Below are 14,133 nucleotides of genomic sequence, written 5' to 3'. Positions count from 1 at the left end.
TGATACTTGTTGAACTTTGGAGGATTTGGAGCAGGCGGAACGCACTGATTTTTCCAAGGGCAAGATCCCTCCACTCAAGAGGTTCTAAGAGCGGTGATCAGGGATGTTGATCAGTGGGCCTGCCGGTATATAGGACAGACAAATTCCTGGTTAAGGCATGGAAGGATTTATTCCTCTCCCACTGTAACAATCTGCACTTCTGTAGCTTTCTCCCCACCCCTGCTTCTCACACTCTCACATCTACTGTACAACCTCCGAGGTCTCTGCTGTAAATGTGGGCTGCAATTTTCAGCTCTTAGTTCAATATAAGTAGGTGGGCATCTCCTCCGAATTGATACAAAAAAAACACAGTTATTCTTATAGGAGAGCAGGTGAGATATGATTCTGAAATAATTCCAGTAAACACTGAATAAGAAACCGTGAGGAGCATGTATTTTTTTAGTTTTCTAGTGTAGTAAACGGAGAAGTGAATTTTTTTCCAGACTTTCAACTATTTACTAGGTAGCGTGCCCGTGCGTCGCTACGGGACAGCTAAACTTTTGCACTAAAAACACACGGATCGCACGATAAGATAACAATATTGTGTGATACAATTCTTTATGACTATAACCTCCAAACGCAATGAGCTGAAAAAATCCATGTTTTACCTGTCCAGCACGAGCTTCTCCTCATAGTGTGCCTGATTGTCCCTGTCACCGCACTCTTTGTGCTCCATATTTGTTGTACCTATATCACCATCTGCGGAACCCTCTAGTCCTAACAACATCTCCATATCATAGTTGGCCTCCTCACCAGGTGGCTCATCCCTATCATTACTTTGTCCGGTGGGGACATGTTCTTCTATGGTTTCTTGCACACAATAAATGGAGATAACATAAAGTCATCAACCTAGATCCCAGCGGCTAGCAAACCGAATCAAATCCAGAGTATATGTTCTGGCTTTACTTTCAAAACTATAATGTGCAAAGAAGCAACTACAACAATATGCAGGTACTATAGGTAGGTTTAAAACTCCATCAAATTAAAAACAACAAAAGTGAAATGCCTAAGTTCTAATCAGCACTGCAATCGCATTGCTAAAATTCATTAAGATTCACGTATTATATATTGTATAACCAAATATTTTTGTCACAGTAAAATATATAAGATTCTACAATTATACCGTTATAGCATAACATTGAGCGAAAGATAATTTTATCTCTAATTTGAAGAATAAATATTGTTCTTTCAACCAAACTATCCAAAATACATCAAAAGAAAATTGATCAACCTGTAAATTTTGTAAGCATCAACCAATGACCGATACAAAAGGATCATGTCTTGAACATTGATGGATATTATAATAATTTATATACCATTATTTTGTAATAAAATAGTTATGATTCCCTCCACTGCCGTCATGTGCTAAAATCACCCGGCATGTGCTTACATGGTCAACAAAGCAGTAAAGCACCTTAGCCCAATACGAGTTATCCTGCAGGCTTTCATATGCAATTTTGACAGTATCCAGCTTTGCCTGTTGAAAAGGAGTCGGTTTTAGGCTGCAGTAGATGAACAAAAAGGAAATTTATCACAATTTTGACAATGGTCAGACTAATGATGACAAGGAGTTGGACCCAAAACCAACATCACATCAGGATGGAAAAGGAGTGTATTATCTCAGGATATAATTCCAGAGGTAGTAAATCATTTTATATTTGGCATATTATCAGATTGCAAGCAGATAAAAAGTAACACCACAGATAGTGACTCGACAAAGTATTTATATCGAAGTCTAAGGGGAGGTACCAAGGCAAGTCAAAATGCATATAAACCAAAATATTTGTATTCAAATCAACTTCATGTATCCCAGCTCCTTTTTCAGTAACTCAAGCTACGTAGCTACCAAGTAGCAACACTTTTTGAGTGGATCTGATCCTTGGTCATCAGGATGAGTAATGCAGTGTTCAGAACTTGAGATTGTTTAATTCTATCAAATTTCAAGTACTTAGCTAATTGTGTTTTGTCAAAGTTGTTTTCATAGCACTGGCCCAAGATGCATTGATTTATCTATGCAGTCCCTACAAACCGGTGCAAACACTCCATGATTGTCCTTGTCTTCTGAATAATTCCTGCAAAATCAACAGAGACGATGGTCAGGCACGCACATTTTGCACATAATGCTACTTACAATTTCACAAATAGCTTACAGGACCTAGCTTCTAATGTAAACCAGCTAGGCCTAGGAGCACATAAAGAAAAAGATTATAACACGTAGAAAAGTATATATGATTGTTACCAACTATAAGCTGAAAACCAAAAGAAAAGTGTCAGTATCATAAAAAAAGGAAGAGCTTCTCATAATTGTCAACACAATCTAAGACAGCTCGTATAAGTACTTTTGGTACTGCATTTCTTAGCCATATGGACACTGGCTTATATTTTTACTACTACTGCCGGTGTTTGGTTGGCACAAGCTAAAAAGCTATGCTAGATGATATCAGTATGCATCCTTTTTTTGGTCAACACAAGACCATGAGGAGCACCAACAGAATTATATAGGATACACTGAAGAAACCCAACAGTAATAACATGAACAGAACAACAGCTTGGCATGTTGCGACATAGCTGGTTGATGACATTTTGCCGTAGGTCCAAATCGAACCCTCAATAAGGATACCTATGAAAAGAAAGGAAAAGCCTTAGCACTCTGATAAATTTACTTTGTTTAAGAATGGATAAAATTCACGTTACATGGTACCAATGATCTTGCCAATAGTTAATGAAGATGAGCAATGTAACTGAGATACATGTGCATCTTTAACTTTAAAGCAACATATTCACTGAAACATGTTTTGCCTGCATCAAAGTGAAAACCAATATTATGGAGCAGATGAAGAAAACAATGGCAAAAAAGTCTCACTTTATACTACCAAAGATCTTTTTTGGGTCCTTGTGGCAGCAGCTTGTACACATGAATCATATTCCTTTGATCGACCTCATTAGAAAATGGCAGAAACTAATTCAATGAAGTCAATTAACTAAATTGGATGAAGGATGAAGAAAGTTTTGAAGAATCTAGAATATGAGAACTGCAGACTATACATGTACCATCCACAACTGAAACATTTAAACAGAGGTAAGCCCGACAAACCCCTGCGAGCCCAATATCTAATTCCGTGGACTAGATGCAGCTCGCGAGAAACCCCTGCAATCCCAATCTTGAGCGAACCACGGAGAGCCAGGAAGAATTTCCTATACAAAGAAAAAGGTATTTAAGTGCTGCAATGCTACAAAGTAGTTGATTGGAACTAAATTAGAAACAAAAAACATGGAACTTTAAACCATTCCGGCGTGTGGCCCTAGAGGACGTCGATGGCGGTGGCGTGGATGGCTGGGAGCCACTTCACGGCCTTCTCCACCGACCGCGCACACGTCGTGGAGGTCATCTCGGACACGGAGAACACTGTCACCCTGTCACCCTCCTCATCCGGTCATCCCCCACAATGACCGTGCCTCTAGGTGTGCGAGAGACGGAGGTGAGGGTGGATCCATGGACATGGTGCCGCCGATCTGATTCCGGTTGAAAGTCAACAGCATAGGAACCTTCACCAGCGTCGTCTCCTAGGTCGACGAGGGTAGTGACGGTGAAGACGGAGGGCGTGCGGCGGCACCCGACGTGGCGGTGTGGCAACGTCCCCTCCACGCGGCAGTAGGGGCGGCGATGAGCCATCGTCCCCGCTCGCGGCGTGGCATCCAGTGCGGCAGCAGATGTGCCTCCCTCACCGGCACGACAATAGGGGTGGACGGAGTGAGCGTGGCTGCATCGACGGCGGCTTAGGAGGTGAGGACCAGAGGGGGTGGCTCCGTTGCCTGGTAGCTCGTGTTGTTCGTGGGAGAGGGGTTGAGGAGGAGTCACGGATACCCTCCGCGTGGCAACATACATGCCTCCCTCACCGGCACAGCAACAGGGGTGGACGGAGCGACATCGAGAAGTGTGGCGAGATGGAGGCCACCAAGCACGCACCATGTGCGTCCTCCGCTGCAGCCGCTTAGTTCCACCAGGATCCGTGGCAAGGCAAGCCATGGGATTTGGACCTAGGCGAGGAGCAATGGGGATGGTGTTGCGGCAAGGACACGGGGTGCGGTGATGGGGAGCGGCAGCGTGTGCGGCCGTAGGGCGCAGGGATGAGTAGCGGCGTGCGCGGCGGAGGAGATAGAGAGTGATTGGAGGAGATGGGTCATAGGAGCGGGTCTCACAGACAAATCGTGGGGGAGCGACGGGATGGCGGTTTGGATCGCAGGTGAGGCGGACCGAAGACGACCCAAAAAAAGTTGCATGAAAAAATTATCTTACTTTTGTTCTTTTTAGTTGTAGGAGATAGCCGAGGAGGGACCATTCTCACGAAGACAAAGGTGTTGTAAAGAGTGGTGCGAAGCGCCCAAACGGATCCTAGGCCATGTTTGTCAATTATTCGTGTAGGGGACCGTGACGCCTAAGAGGGGAGGTGAATTAGGCAACTTAAAAATCGAACTCTAAACTTTGGCCTCTTTTTCTAACCCTAGGAAAACATATGCAAAAGATAAACTATCTAAATGTGCAACTACGGTTATGGTAGTGTATTACTATCTCTACCGCAAAAGGAGTAATGTAATCAATGTAAATGTGGAAGCTAAAGAGCAAGGTAGAGATATGCAAACTCCCATCGATGACTCCGGTATTATTACTGAGGTATCGAGAAGCGCGCAAGCTTCCCCCTAGTCCTCGTTGGAGCCCATCACAAGGGCCAAGCTCCTGGTCGGGTAACCCCATGGATAACCTCAGGCCTTCCCCATGCGCAAGTTGGTCTTCGACGTGCCTTTCGGCAAGCCTCTCCCGGATGCTTCCCGCCGTCTTCACTATCAAGCTTCTGGCCAAAACGTCGCGGGCCTTGTTCCCTTCGGTACACGGTGGCAGCCACACCACAAACGCGGTTGATATGATCTCGCAAGACTACAAGCCCCTCTGATGTACAACAATGGTGCGCGCAAGCATCAAGTGGTAAGAGGTATGAAAACCTCACTAAACACTAGGCCTAAACCTAGAGCAAGCGCATAAGCGGTGGTCTAATCAACCTAAGCACTTCACAAAGTACCTATGCTAATCACCTAATGAATCACTAAGCACTATGCAAGTAGAGATCACTAAAATGGTGTATCAACACCCTTAATATGTTTCCTCAGCTCCACTCTACTCAATTGGTCGGTTGGAGGTTGTATTTATAAGCCCCACTGAGAAAGTAGCCGTTGGGGATGAAATCCCGCTTTTCTACTACTGACCGGACACTCAGGTTGTCCTAATCGGATGCGTCTGGTCGTCCCGACCGTTAGAGCCGCGATCAACTGATCGGCTACTGCCAGCGTCCGGTCACATGCCACCGAACAAGTCTGGTCGTAGTTTTACCGCTCTGGAACCTCTTTGTACTCGATCAAACTCTACTGTCCTACGTCCGGTCGATTTGCTCATTCAGCGTCCGATCGCTGATGTTGCCGAGCCTCTTGATCGGGGCGTCCGGTCACTGTGCTACCAGCGTCCGGTCACTTTTGTGAGCTCATTTCTTCGTGATCTTACATCTGGCTTGGTTCCTATCTTCATGCTTAGACTTTGCTTGATATCTTGGGTCTTTCCTTATGCTTCTAAGGTCTTGCTTAAGGTGTTGATCATCGGATCATCACGTCGCCTTCGTTCAAGCCACGTCTTGCACCCTATTGAACTACAAAACAATCACTTACAAATTCATTAGTCCAATTTGGTTGTGTTGGTCATCAAACACCAAAATCCAAAGTAAATGGGCCTAGGGTCCATTTTTCTTACAATCTCCTCATTTTTGGTGATTAATGACAACACGACCAAAGCAAGCAAATCATAAAAATTTGCAATTTAAAAGCTATCTACTTGCTAGGATGCAATGCAAGGGGCAAGGTTATATGATGCTAAAAGATACTACTTGTAAGACTAAAAGATACTACATAAAAACTTAACTTGTCCTTACAAATGTCCTCATGTGGCATTATGGATTTAAGCCTTGCTTCCTACAAATTCTCTCCATTACATAGGCAATCCATAATCCACTATTCTCTCTTTCTCAGACCATTACCACTTGTAGACATCACTTGTAGACCATTACCACTTGTAGACATCACTTGTAGACCATTACCACTTGTAAATTATTATGATCTAGCTTTTGGTCCTATAAATTCTCCCCCTTTGGAATCAAACACCGAAAAGGAAGACATTAGTAGCACAAGGGAGGGTCAAACTTTGTGATCCTTTGTGTGTAGAGTGGAATATGTCATAAAATTTGACTCTCACATTATATATATTAAGCTCTCCCTAAATATATGCATACATATGGTAGAAGACAAAACATATGCATAATTAGCAAATTATTGCCTAAGGGAATTTAATCTATATAATGCATGGAGAAAGCTTATAAATATCAAAATAAAATCACCATGATGATATCGGTTTAGAAATACCACATGTGGAAGCCAATTTGATTTGTACCACTTGCAATAGGTGGTGGATATTTGAAGTACGATGCTTAACTCTGGGGACTCCATTTTCCTTACAATGAGACTACTACACACATGATAAGCTTAAAAAGGTGTTAGTCTCAAAGCATCCAACTTATAGAGTAACCTCCCCCTAAATTTATGCACATAAGTATAGAATACTTGTAGGAAACATGCACATTGATTTTAGAATCAAAATACCACTTGAAAGATGACATCACATAAATGTGAGAGTCATTTTCGAAGGTGATATTCGGAAGAAATTATCTACAATTTAGACTTTGGCACATATTAGATGAACAATCGACAGACAAGCTATGTGCCGTGCTTCTAAATAATTTTAAACCATGTATGATTGCTCCAAGGAATAAGAATGAAACCGAGCAAGCCTACTATAAGATATACCTAGTGTATGCATGACAAAAGATATAAGCATATAAATGCAAACATAGGCATGAAAAGTAACTAGATTCTTAAAGATACCAATTTGTAAGAAATACCACTTATAGGAAATGCAAATTGATACTACTTGAAGGAAATTGAATCTAGTTACCTAACATGAAAAGGAGAATTTAGGTCCATAGTTTTCACTAACCCACTTGGCAATGATTTTAACCATCATGATGCACCCCATGAAATGCACCCATACTTTGCCAAGTCTCTGAATTCTCTAAAGTCCAATAGACTTCTCACTTCCCTTTCGAGATCTAAACCTTCTTGGTGCTCTTCATGTTAGAAATAATTTTCTTTGGCACCCAAAAGCGTTTGACCCCATTGATGGCTTGCTTGTTCACCTTGATGGCCACCACCTTGTCATTGTTCTTCTTCTTTAACAAGTATGGTGTGGAGGCCTTCTTATCCACCTTGTTGGTCTAGGTGTTGGAGAGCTTGCTTGTTTGCTTCTTCTCTTTCTTCTTTGCTCCTCCCTCATTCTTCACCTTGCACTCATAGGACTTGTGCCCTTCCTTGTGGCACACATAGCAAACCACGGTTTGTCATTCATCAAGCTTCTTCACTCCCTTGACGGTGTTATCTTGATGAAGTTGGGCTTGCTTCGCCTTGCCTTTTACTTGAGTCAAGTCCTTGGTGAGGCGAGCTACTTCTTTCTTGAGTTGCTCATTCTCCTTTGCAACCTCTTGTATGCATGTATCTACAACAACTTTCTCAACACAAACTTAGTTGCACAAAGATGAGTCTAAACATAAATCATTACAAGAAGTAGAGGCATCCTTTTTAGACATGTTGAAGATAGAACTTTTCCTTTTAGATGCCTTGGTGGGGGTTGTACTAACGGCTTCTAGATTAGCAACTTTATTTGTTAGCTCATCACAATATTTGCACATGGTTTCTATATTAGCAAGCAAACTTTTATAAGCATCTTGTGAGCTAGCTAACTTTTCTTTTAATTTTTCATTTCTCTTTACAAGTTGCTCATTATTTATTGTGCATGCATTTGTTGTTGCACTAGTTTCAAGTTGCTTAATTTTACTAGATAGTTCAACATTGAGATTAGCAAAGTTCTCATATTGTTCAAGCAAAGTTTTATATGTTTTTTGTAAACTATCTAGCTTTTCTTTTAATTTTTTGAGCTTCTTTTGTTGACTAGTGCAAATTTGAGCATAATTAAGATTTTGTTGCACAATTTCATCATAAGAAGGCATTTCATCATCACTATCACTCTCACTAGAAGATGAGCTTTTGTTACCTCATGCCATAAGGCACATACGAGAAGAGCTTGATGATGAGTGATTGCGCCCTCACCTCTTGTGATGGTGTTCTTTTTCACTTGAAGAATCATCCCATGACTTTATTGATGTGAGGGCTTGGTTCTTGTATGCCTTCTTCTTTATCTTGGGTGTGGGCTTGTTTGGACAAACTTCCACAAAGTGCCCCAACTCACCGCATCCATAGCATCCTCTCTTTCTTTGCTGATTTCTTTGATTGGTAAAAATGAGATCTTGAATTTGGATGGGCACACCCTTGACATTGAGCCTTTGAATCAACTTCTCCACCTTGTTGATAAAGTTTGATTCATTCTTCATCAAGGTCGGAGGTGGAGTAGGAAGATTAACCATCATCACTTGAATCTTCATCATCATCATCATCATCCTCATCTTCTTCTTTATCTTCACTTGAGGAGCTTGAGCTTGTCTCAACTTGCTTGCCCTTCATCTTCTTTTTCTCGCTACATGCGAGAGCTTTGCCTTTGCTTGATGAAGAGGCTTCTTCATGACCCATCTTATGTGATATTTCAAATGCCACTATCTTGCCAATGACTATGTTCGGGGTCATGGTGCTTAAGTCCTCCATATTATGAAGGATGATGATGATGCTTGTATATTTCTTTTGTGGTAGTACGGAGATGATCTTCCTCACAATATCCACATCATCTAGCTTTGTTAATCCTATTGAATGGAGCTCATTGATAATTAGATTCAAACAAGAATACATATCATGAACAAGCTCATCATCATTTATTGTAAAGGAATCATAATTTTGTTTACCTAGACAATATTTTTGCTCACAGACATTAGATGTGCCATCATGGAGCTCTTGAAGTTTTAACCAAATTTCATGTGCCGTATTTAAAGTGAACACTTGGTTAAACACATCCATACTAAATGATTCAAACAAGCAATTCTTAGCTCTAGCATTGAAATGCATTTTCTTTTCTTCACTCTTTGTGGGTTTACCATGATTCTTAATGGGTTTCATCCCATCATGAGTGACTCTCCAAACTCTCAAATCAATCACCTCAAGGTAGCAAGCCATTCTAGCTTTATAATAGGGGAAGTTAGGGCCGTTAAAGTGTGGAGGCCTAGAGGTATCCATCCCAACTACTCTAAATAGTGTCGGCTCAACGACGGTTAAGCCAAAAGTCCAAATTGAGCCAATCGGCTCTGATACTACTTGTAGGGGACCATGATGCCTAAGAGGAGGGTGAAATAGGTAACTTAAAATCTAACTCTAAACTTTGGCCTCTTTTTCTAACCCTAGCAAAACCTATGTAAAAGATAAACTATCTAAATGTGCAACTATGGTTATGCTAGTGTATTGCTATCTCAACCGCAAAAGGAGTAACATAATCAATGTAAATGCGGAAGCTAAAGAGCAAGGTAGGGATATGCAAACTCTTGTCGATGACTCCGATATTTTTATTAAGGTATCGAGAAGCGCGCAAGCTTCCCCCTAGTCCTCGTTGGAGTCCCTCGCTAGAAATCCCTCGCAAGGGCCAAGCTCTTGGTCTGGTAACTCTGTGGATAGCCTCGGGCCTTCCCCACACGCAAGTGGGTCTCCAACGTGACTTCCAGCAAGCCTCTCTGGGATGCTCTCCACCGTCTTCACTATCAAGCTTCCGGCCAAAACACCACGGGCCTTGTTCCCTCTTGGTACACGGTGGCGGCCACACCATAAACACGGTTGATGTGATCTCGCAAGACTACAAGACCCTCCGATGTACAACAATAGTGCGCGCAAGCACCGAGTGGTAAGAGGTATAAAAACCTCACTAAACACTAGGCCTAAACCTAGAGCAAGCGCATAAGCGGTGGTCTAATCAACCTAAGCACTTCGCAAAGTACCTACGCTAATCACCTAATGAATCACTAAGCACTATGCAAGTGGAGATCACTAAAATGGTGTATCAACACCATTGATATGTTTTCTTAGCTTCACTCTCATTTGGCTGGTTAGGGGTTGTATTTATAAGCCCCACTGAAAAAGTAGCTATTGGGAACAAAATTCTGCTTTCCTGCTACTGACCGGACGCTCAGGTCGTCCTGATAGGACGCATCCAGTCGTCCCAACCGTTAGAGCCGTGATCAACAGATCGGACGCTGCCAGCGTCCGGTCACATGCCACCAAACATATCTGGTCGTAGTTTCACCGCTCTAGAACCCCTCTATACTTGACCGAACTCTGTTGTCCTATGTCCGGATGATTTGCTCGTTCAGCGTCTAGTCGTTGCTGCTGCTGCCGAGCCTCTTGATCGGGGCATCCGGTCACTGTGCTACCCGCATCCAGTCCAGCGTCCGGTCACTTCTGTGAGCTTATTTTTTTGTGATCTTGTGTCTGGCTTGGTTCCTACCTTTGTGCTTGGACTTTGCTTGATATCTTGGGTTTTCCCTTGTGCTTCTAAGGTCTTGCTTAAGGTGTTGATCATCGGATCATCACGTCGCCTTCATCCAAGCCACGTCTTGCACCCCTATTGAACTACAAAACAATCACTTGAAAATTCATTAGTCCAATTTGATTGTGTTGGTCATCAAATATCAAAATCCAAAGTAAATGGACCTAGGGTCCATTTTCCTTACAATTCAGATTCTTGCGAAAATCAGTACAATCAATACCAAATGAATTAAATGAGAAACGTTTTCGAGAATCACTGGAAACATTTTTTGTTTTTATGCCTAGCAAGAAGAAACACATGCATGTTAGCTGGTTTCGCGTGATTTTGATTTTAGCCCCCTTGTGTATTAACAACAATTATTATTTAGTTAGTTTTTAAGTGAAATAAGGTACAATAGGTTGTTCTTCTTCTACAAAAAATTTTGCCCCCTTTTGCATTTAAGTTGTTCTTCTTCTACAAAAATTTTTAAATTTTTTTGAAGTATTTATATGATTTTTCATTAAAATATATTTTTTTAATCAAATTCAGCCCATCAGCCAAAAGGTTTGACAAAGTGATTCTGGTTCATCATGAGAAACTTTTCTTGAACAAATCTGGATCCGAAACTTTTCTACTAGAATCTAGGGCTCTGTTTGGTTTCTACAGGCGCTCCTAAAATTCCTGTCACATCGAATGTTTAGACACATGCATGGAGTATTAAATATAGACTAATTATGAAACTAATTACACAACGTGTGACTAATTTGCGAGACGAATCTTTTAAGCCTAATTAGTCCATGATTTGACAACGTGGTGCCATAGTAAACATATGTTAATGATAGATTAATTAGGCTTAAAAAATTATCTCGCAAATTAGCCTCCATCTATGTAATTGATTTTATAATTAATCTATATTAAATGATCTTTATTAGTATCTAAACATTCGATGTGACATGAATTTTAGGAGCGACTAAAGAACCAAACTATCGGTGCAGGACCCACGGGATACCGCGCAAGGAAGGGAGAAGATCTAGTCTAACTAGGATTCTTCTCCTGTAATTTTAGTAGTAGTATTATTCTGTAATCCTACTAGGAACTCTCATTGTAAACCGACTAGGATTCTGACCTCCTGACTATATAAAGGAGGGCAGGGTTCCTAGAGACGGGCGACTTTTAGACAATTGTACAACACAACACTTTACAATCAATCCAACGTAGAGGCTAACGCTGACTGGACGTAGGGTTATTACTCGATCAAAGATCGAGGGTCCGAACCAGGATAAATCGACTGTCTCTTGCGTAAATCGTCGAGTTTTGCGTACGCTGAAGCCCGAACATACTGCCCTGGGGGACCTCTATGGCAGGCTATCGGTGGTCAAACATCGACAGCTAGCGCGTTAGGTAGGGGCCTTTGGTGACTTTGCATCCGAGAGCTTGATGGACCTCGACAACATGATCTTCTCGAAGGGATCAACCTTCATCTTCGGTTCATGGATCTGCGAGACAGGCGACGATGGCAAGCTCTAAGGCCGTCTCCTTGAAGATTCAGATCATCATCAGGACTTTTCCATTTCGGCAACAATGATAGATCAACTTGCTAGAAGATTCACACAGCTCGCGATGTCCGATCCAACTTAGATTTCATGGCTTTACGCATCCGATTCAAACTCAGGCTCCACTTTCGAGATGGAGTCCTATCCGAGTTCTTTTGGAAAACCGAGTTATTTTCCAATAAGGCTCTAGAACACGATATCAACCTATCAAGAATACAACTCAGAGTACACTCAGAGCACTCTAAAGAAGACAGGTCCTTTCCATTCGGTCTCGGCAACATGGCAATGTCTTATCGGGCATAGCTCAAAAGATCTCTTAATCTAGTGCTTGGAATACCACTGACAGGAGCTTAGAAAGGTCTCGTACTAACTGTAACATCTTAAGACTACATCATCCACTGGCCAGGTTCTGTTCTTGAGGATAGAAGTACCCACCTAGTTGACACAACAACGACAACAGCTCTACCCTACCAAGAAGGAGACTCGATTTGCGACCCTAAAGCCTCTACTAAAGTTATCAACCACTCTAACAGTATAGAAACCAACGCTGATGATAGAACAACTCACGCTCGAGAAGTATTCATGATTCACCGCCCTCGATCACCATTGGTCCCCCCAAAGCACCCAACGTCAGGTCTTCAAATGAATCTAAATCCAACATATCACCATTTACCCAGGGGCACGATGGTGAGATCGAGAGTTAGAGGCAAGCCAGAGAAAGAAAGAACAAATTAAAACAAGGACATCAATGCCGTGCTAAGCAGTGCAAGGAAGCTTGGATCAAATATGAGTCAGACCTAGCTGAGTACAATAGAAGAAAATCAGAGCGAGAGGTTGAAGAAGGACGAGCAGCGAATACACCCTACGATAAGATCTGAGAAGCACTAGAAGAACTCAGGGCGACTTTACATCCCAATGGAAAACAAGAATAGCTCTGAGATTTCCTCCGATCAACAGTCCTAAGGACGCACGACGGAAGGGCCCGCTCAAGACTACCTGATAGGTCAACATCTCATGAGCAGGAAGATCAAAATCAAAGAAAGTCCGCTTTCGAGAGACTTGGACCAAGTGGAAGTCACAACAGAGAAAGTAGAAGAAATCATAGTCAAAACGACCGAGTCGAACAACCAAGAAAGGCCAGAAGAAAAGCACCTACTCAGACAGCCATGCAAAACTACTCTCACCAAGACAACAGTTGGCAAGAAGGGGGTGTTGAATCAGAATACACAGAAGCCAGAACGCACAATAGATTCCCCTATTTTGCAAACAGACTTACTTCAATACGACTGCCTTACAAGTTCAAGCCGTCCAACCACTCTAAGTATGATGGCAAGACCGAACCAAGGCAGTGGCTCAGGATTTACTCGCAATTGATTGAATTGGCCGGAGGAGACGATGACATCAAGACCTTGTTCTTTCCCATGGCCCTAGAAACCATGCCCCTTCAGTGGTTTGACAAATTAAATCCAGGATCAATCAGAAATTGAGAGGACTTGCAAAGAGCTTTCTGTGAAAATTTCATGGGTATCATTACACACCCAATCACCCACGTAGAGTTAAAAGGACTCAAGCAGAAAGGAGGTGAGAGTCTTAGAAATTACTATCGATGATTTGGTGAACTACGGGCTTATGTACATGACATCACCCAATGAGAAGTAATCGAAGCTTTCTCTCACGGAATCATAGCTAGGTGACAATTTCAAGACTTCTGCAAAGAAAACCTAAGAAACAATGAAGAATTTAGACGAACAGTGGAAAAGATGATTACCATAGAGGAAAAGACATGAGAAAGATTCCTGGATAGAAACAACCGAACCCGGACAGGCAAAATCTTCAAAACAACAGACATCAGAAAAGAAAACGTGGACCAGACAACACCGTAGCAGTGATTGACAAATCAAGGAAGTTTTCCAAGCCCAGAAGGTATGACAACATTGA

This window comes from Miscanthus floridulus, chromosome 6 (genome assembly GCF_019320115.1).
Source record: "Miscanthus floridulus cultivar M001 chromosome 6, ASM1932011v1, whole genome shotgun sequence".
NCBI lineage: Eukaryota > Viridiplantae > Streptophyta > Magnoliopsida > Poales > Poaceae > Miscanthus > Miscanthus floridulus.
The sequence above is the reverse complement of the archived record's forward strand: the minus strand, read 5'-3'. Positions refer to the sequence as shown.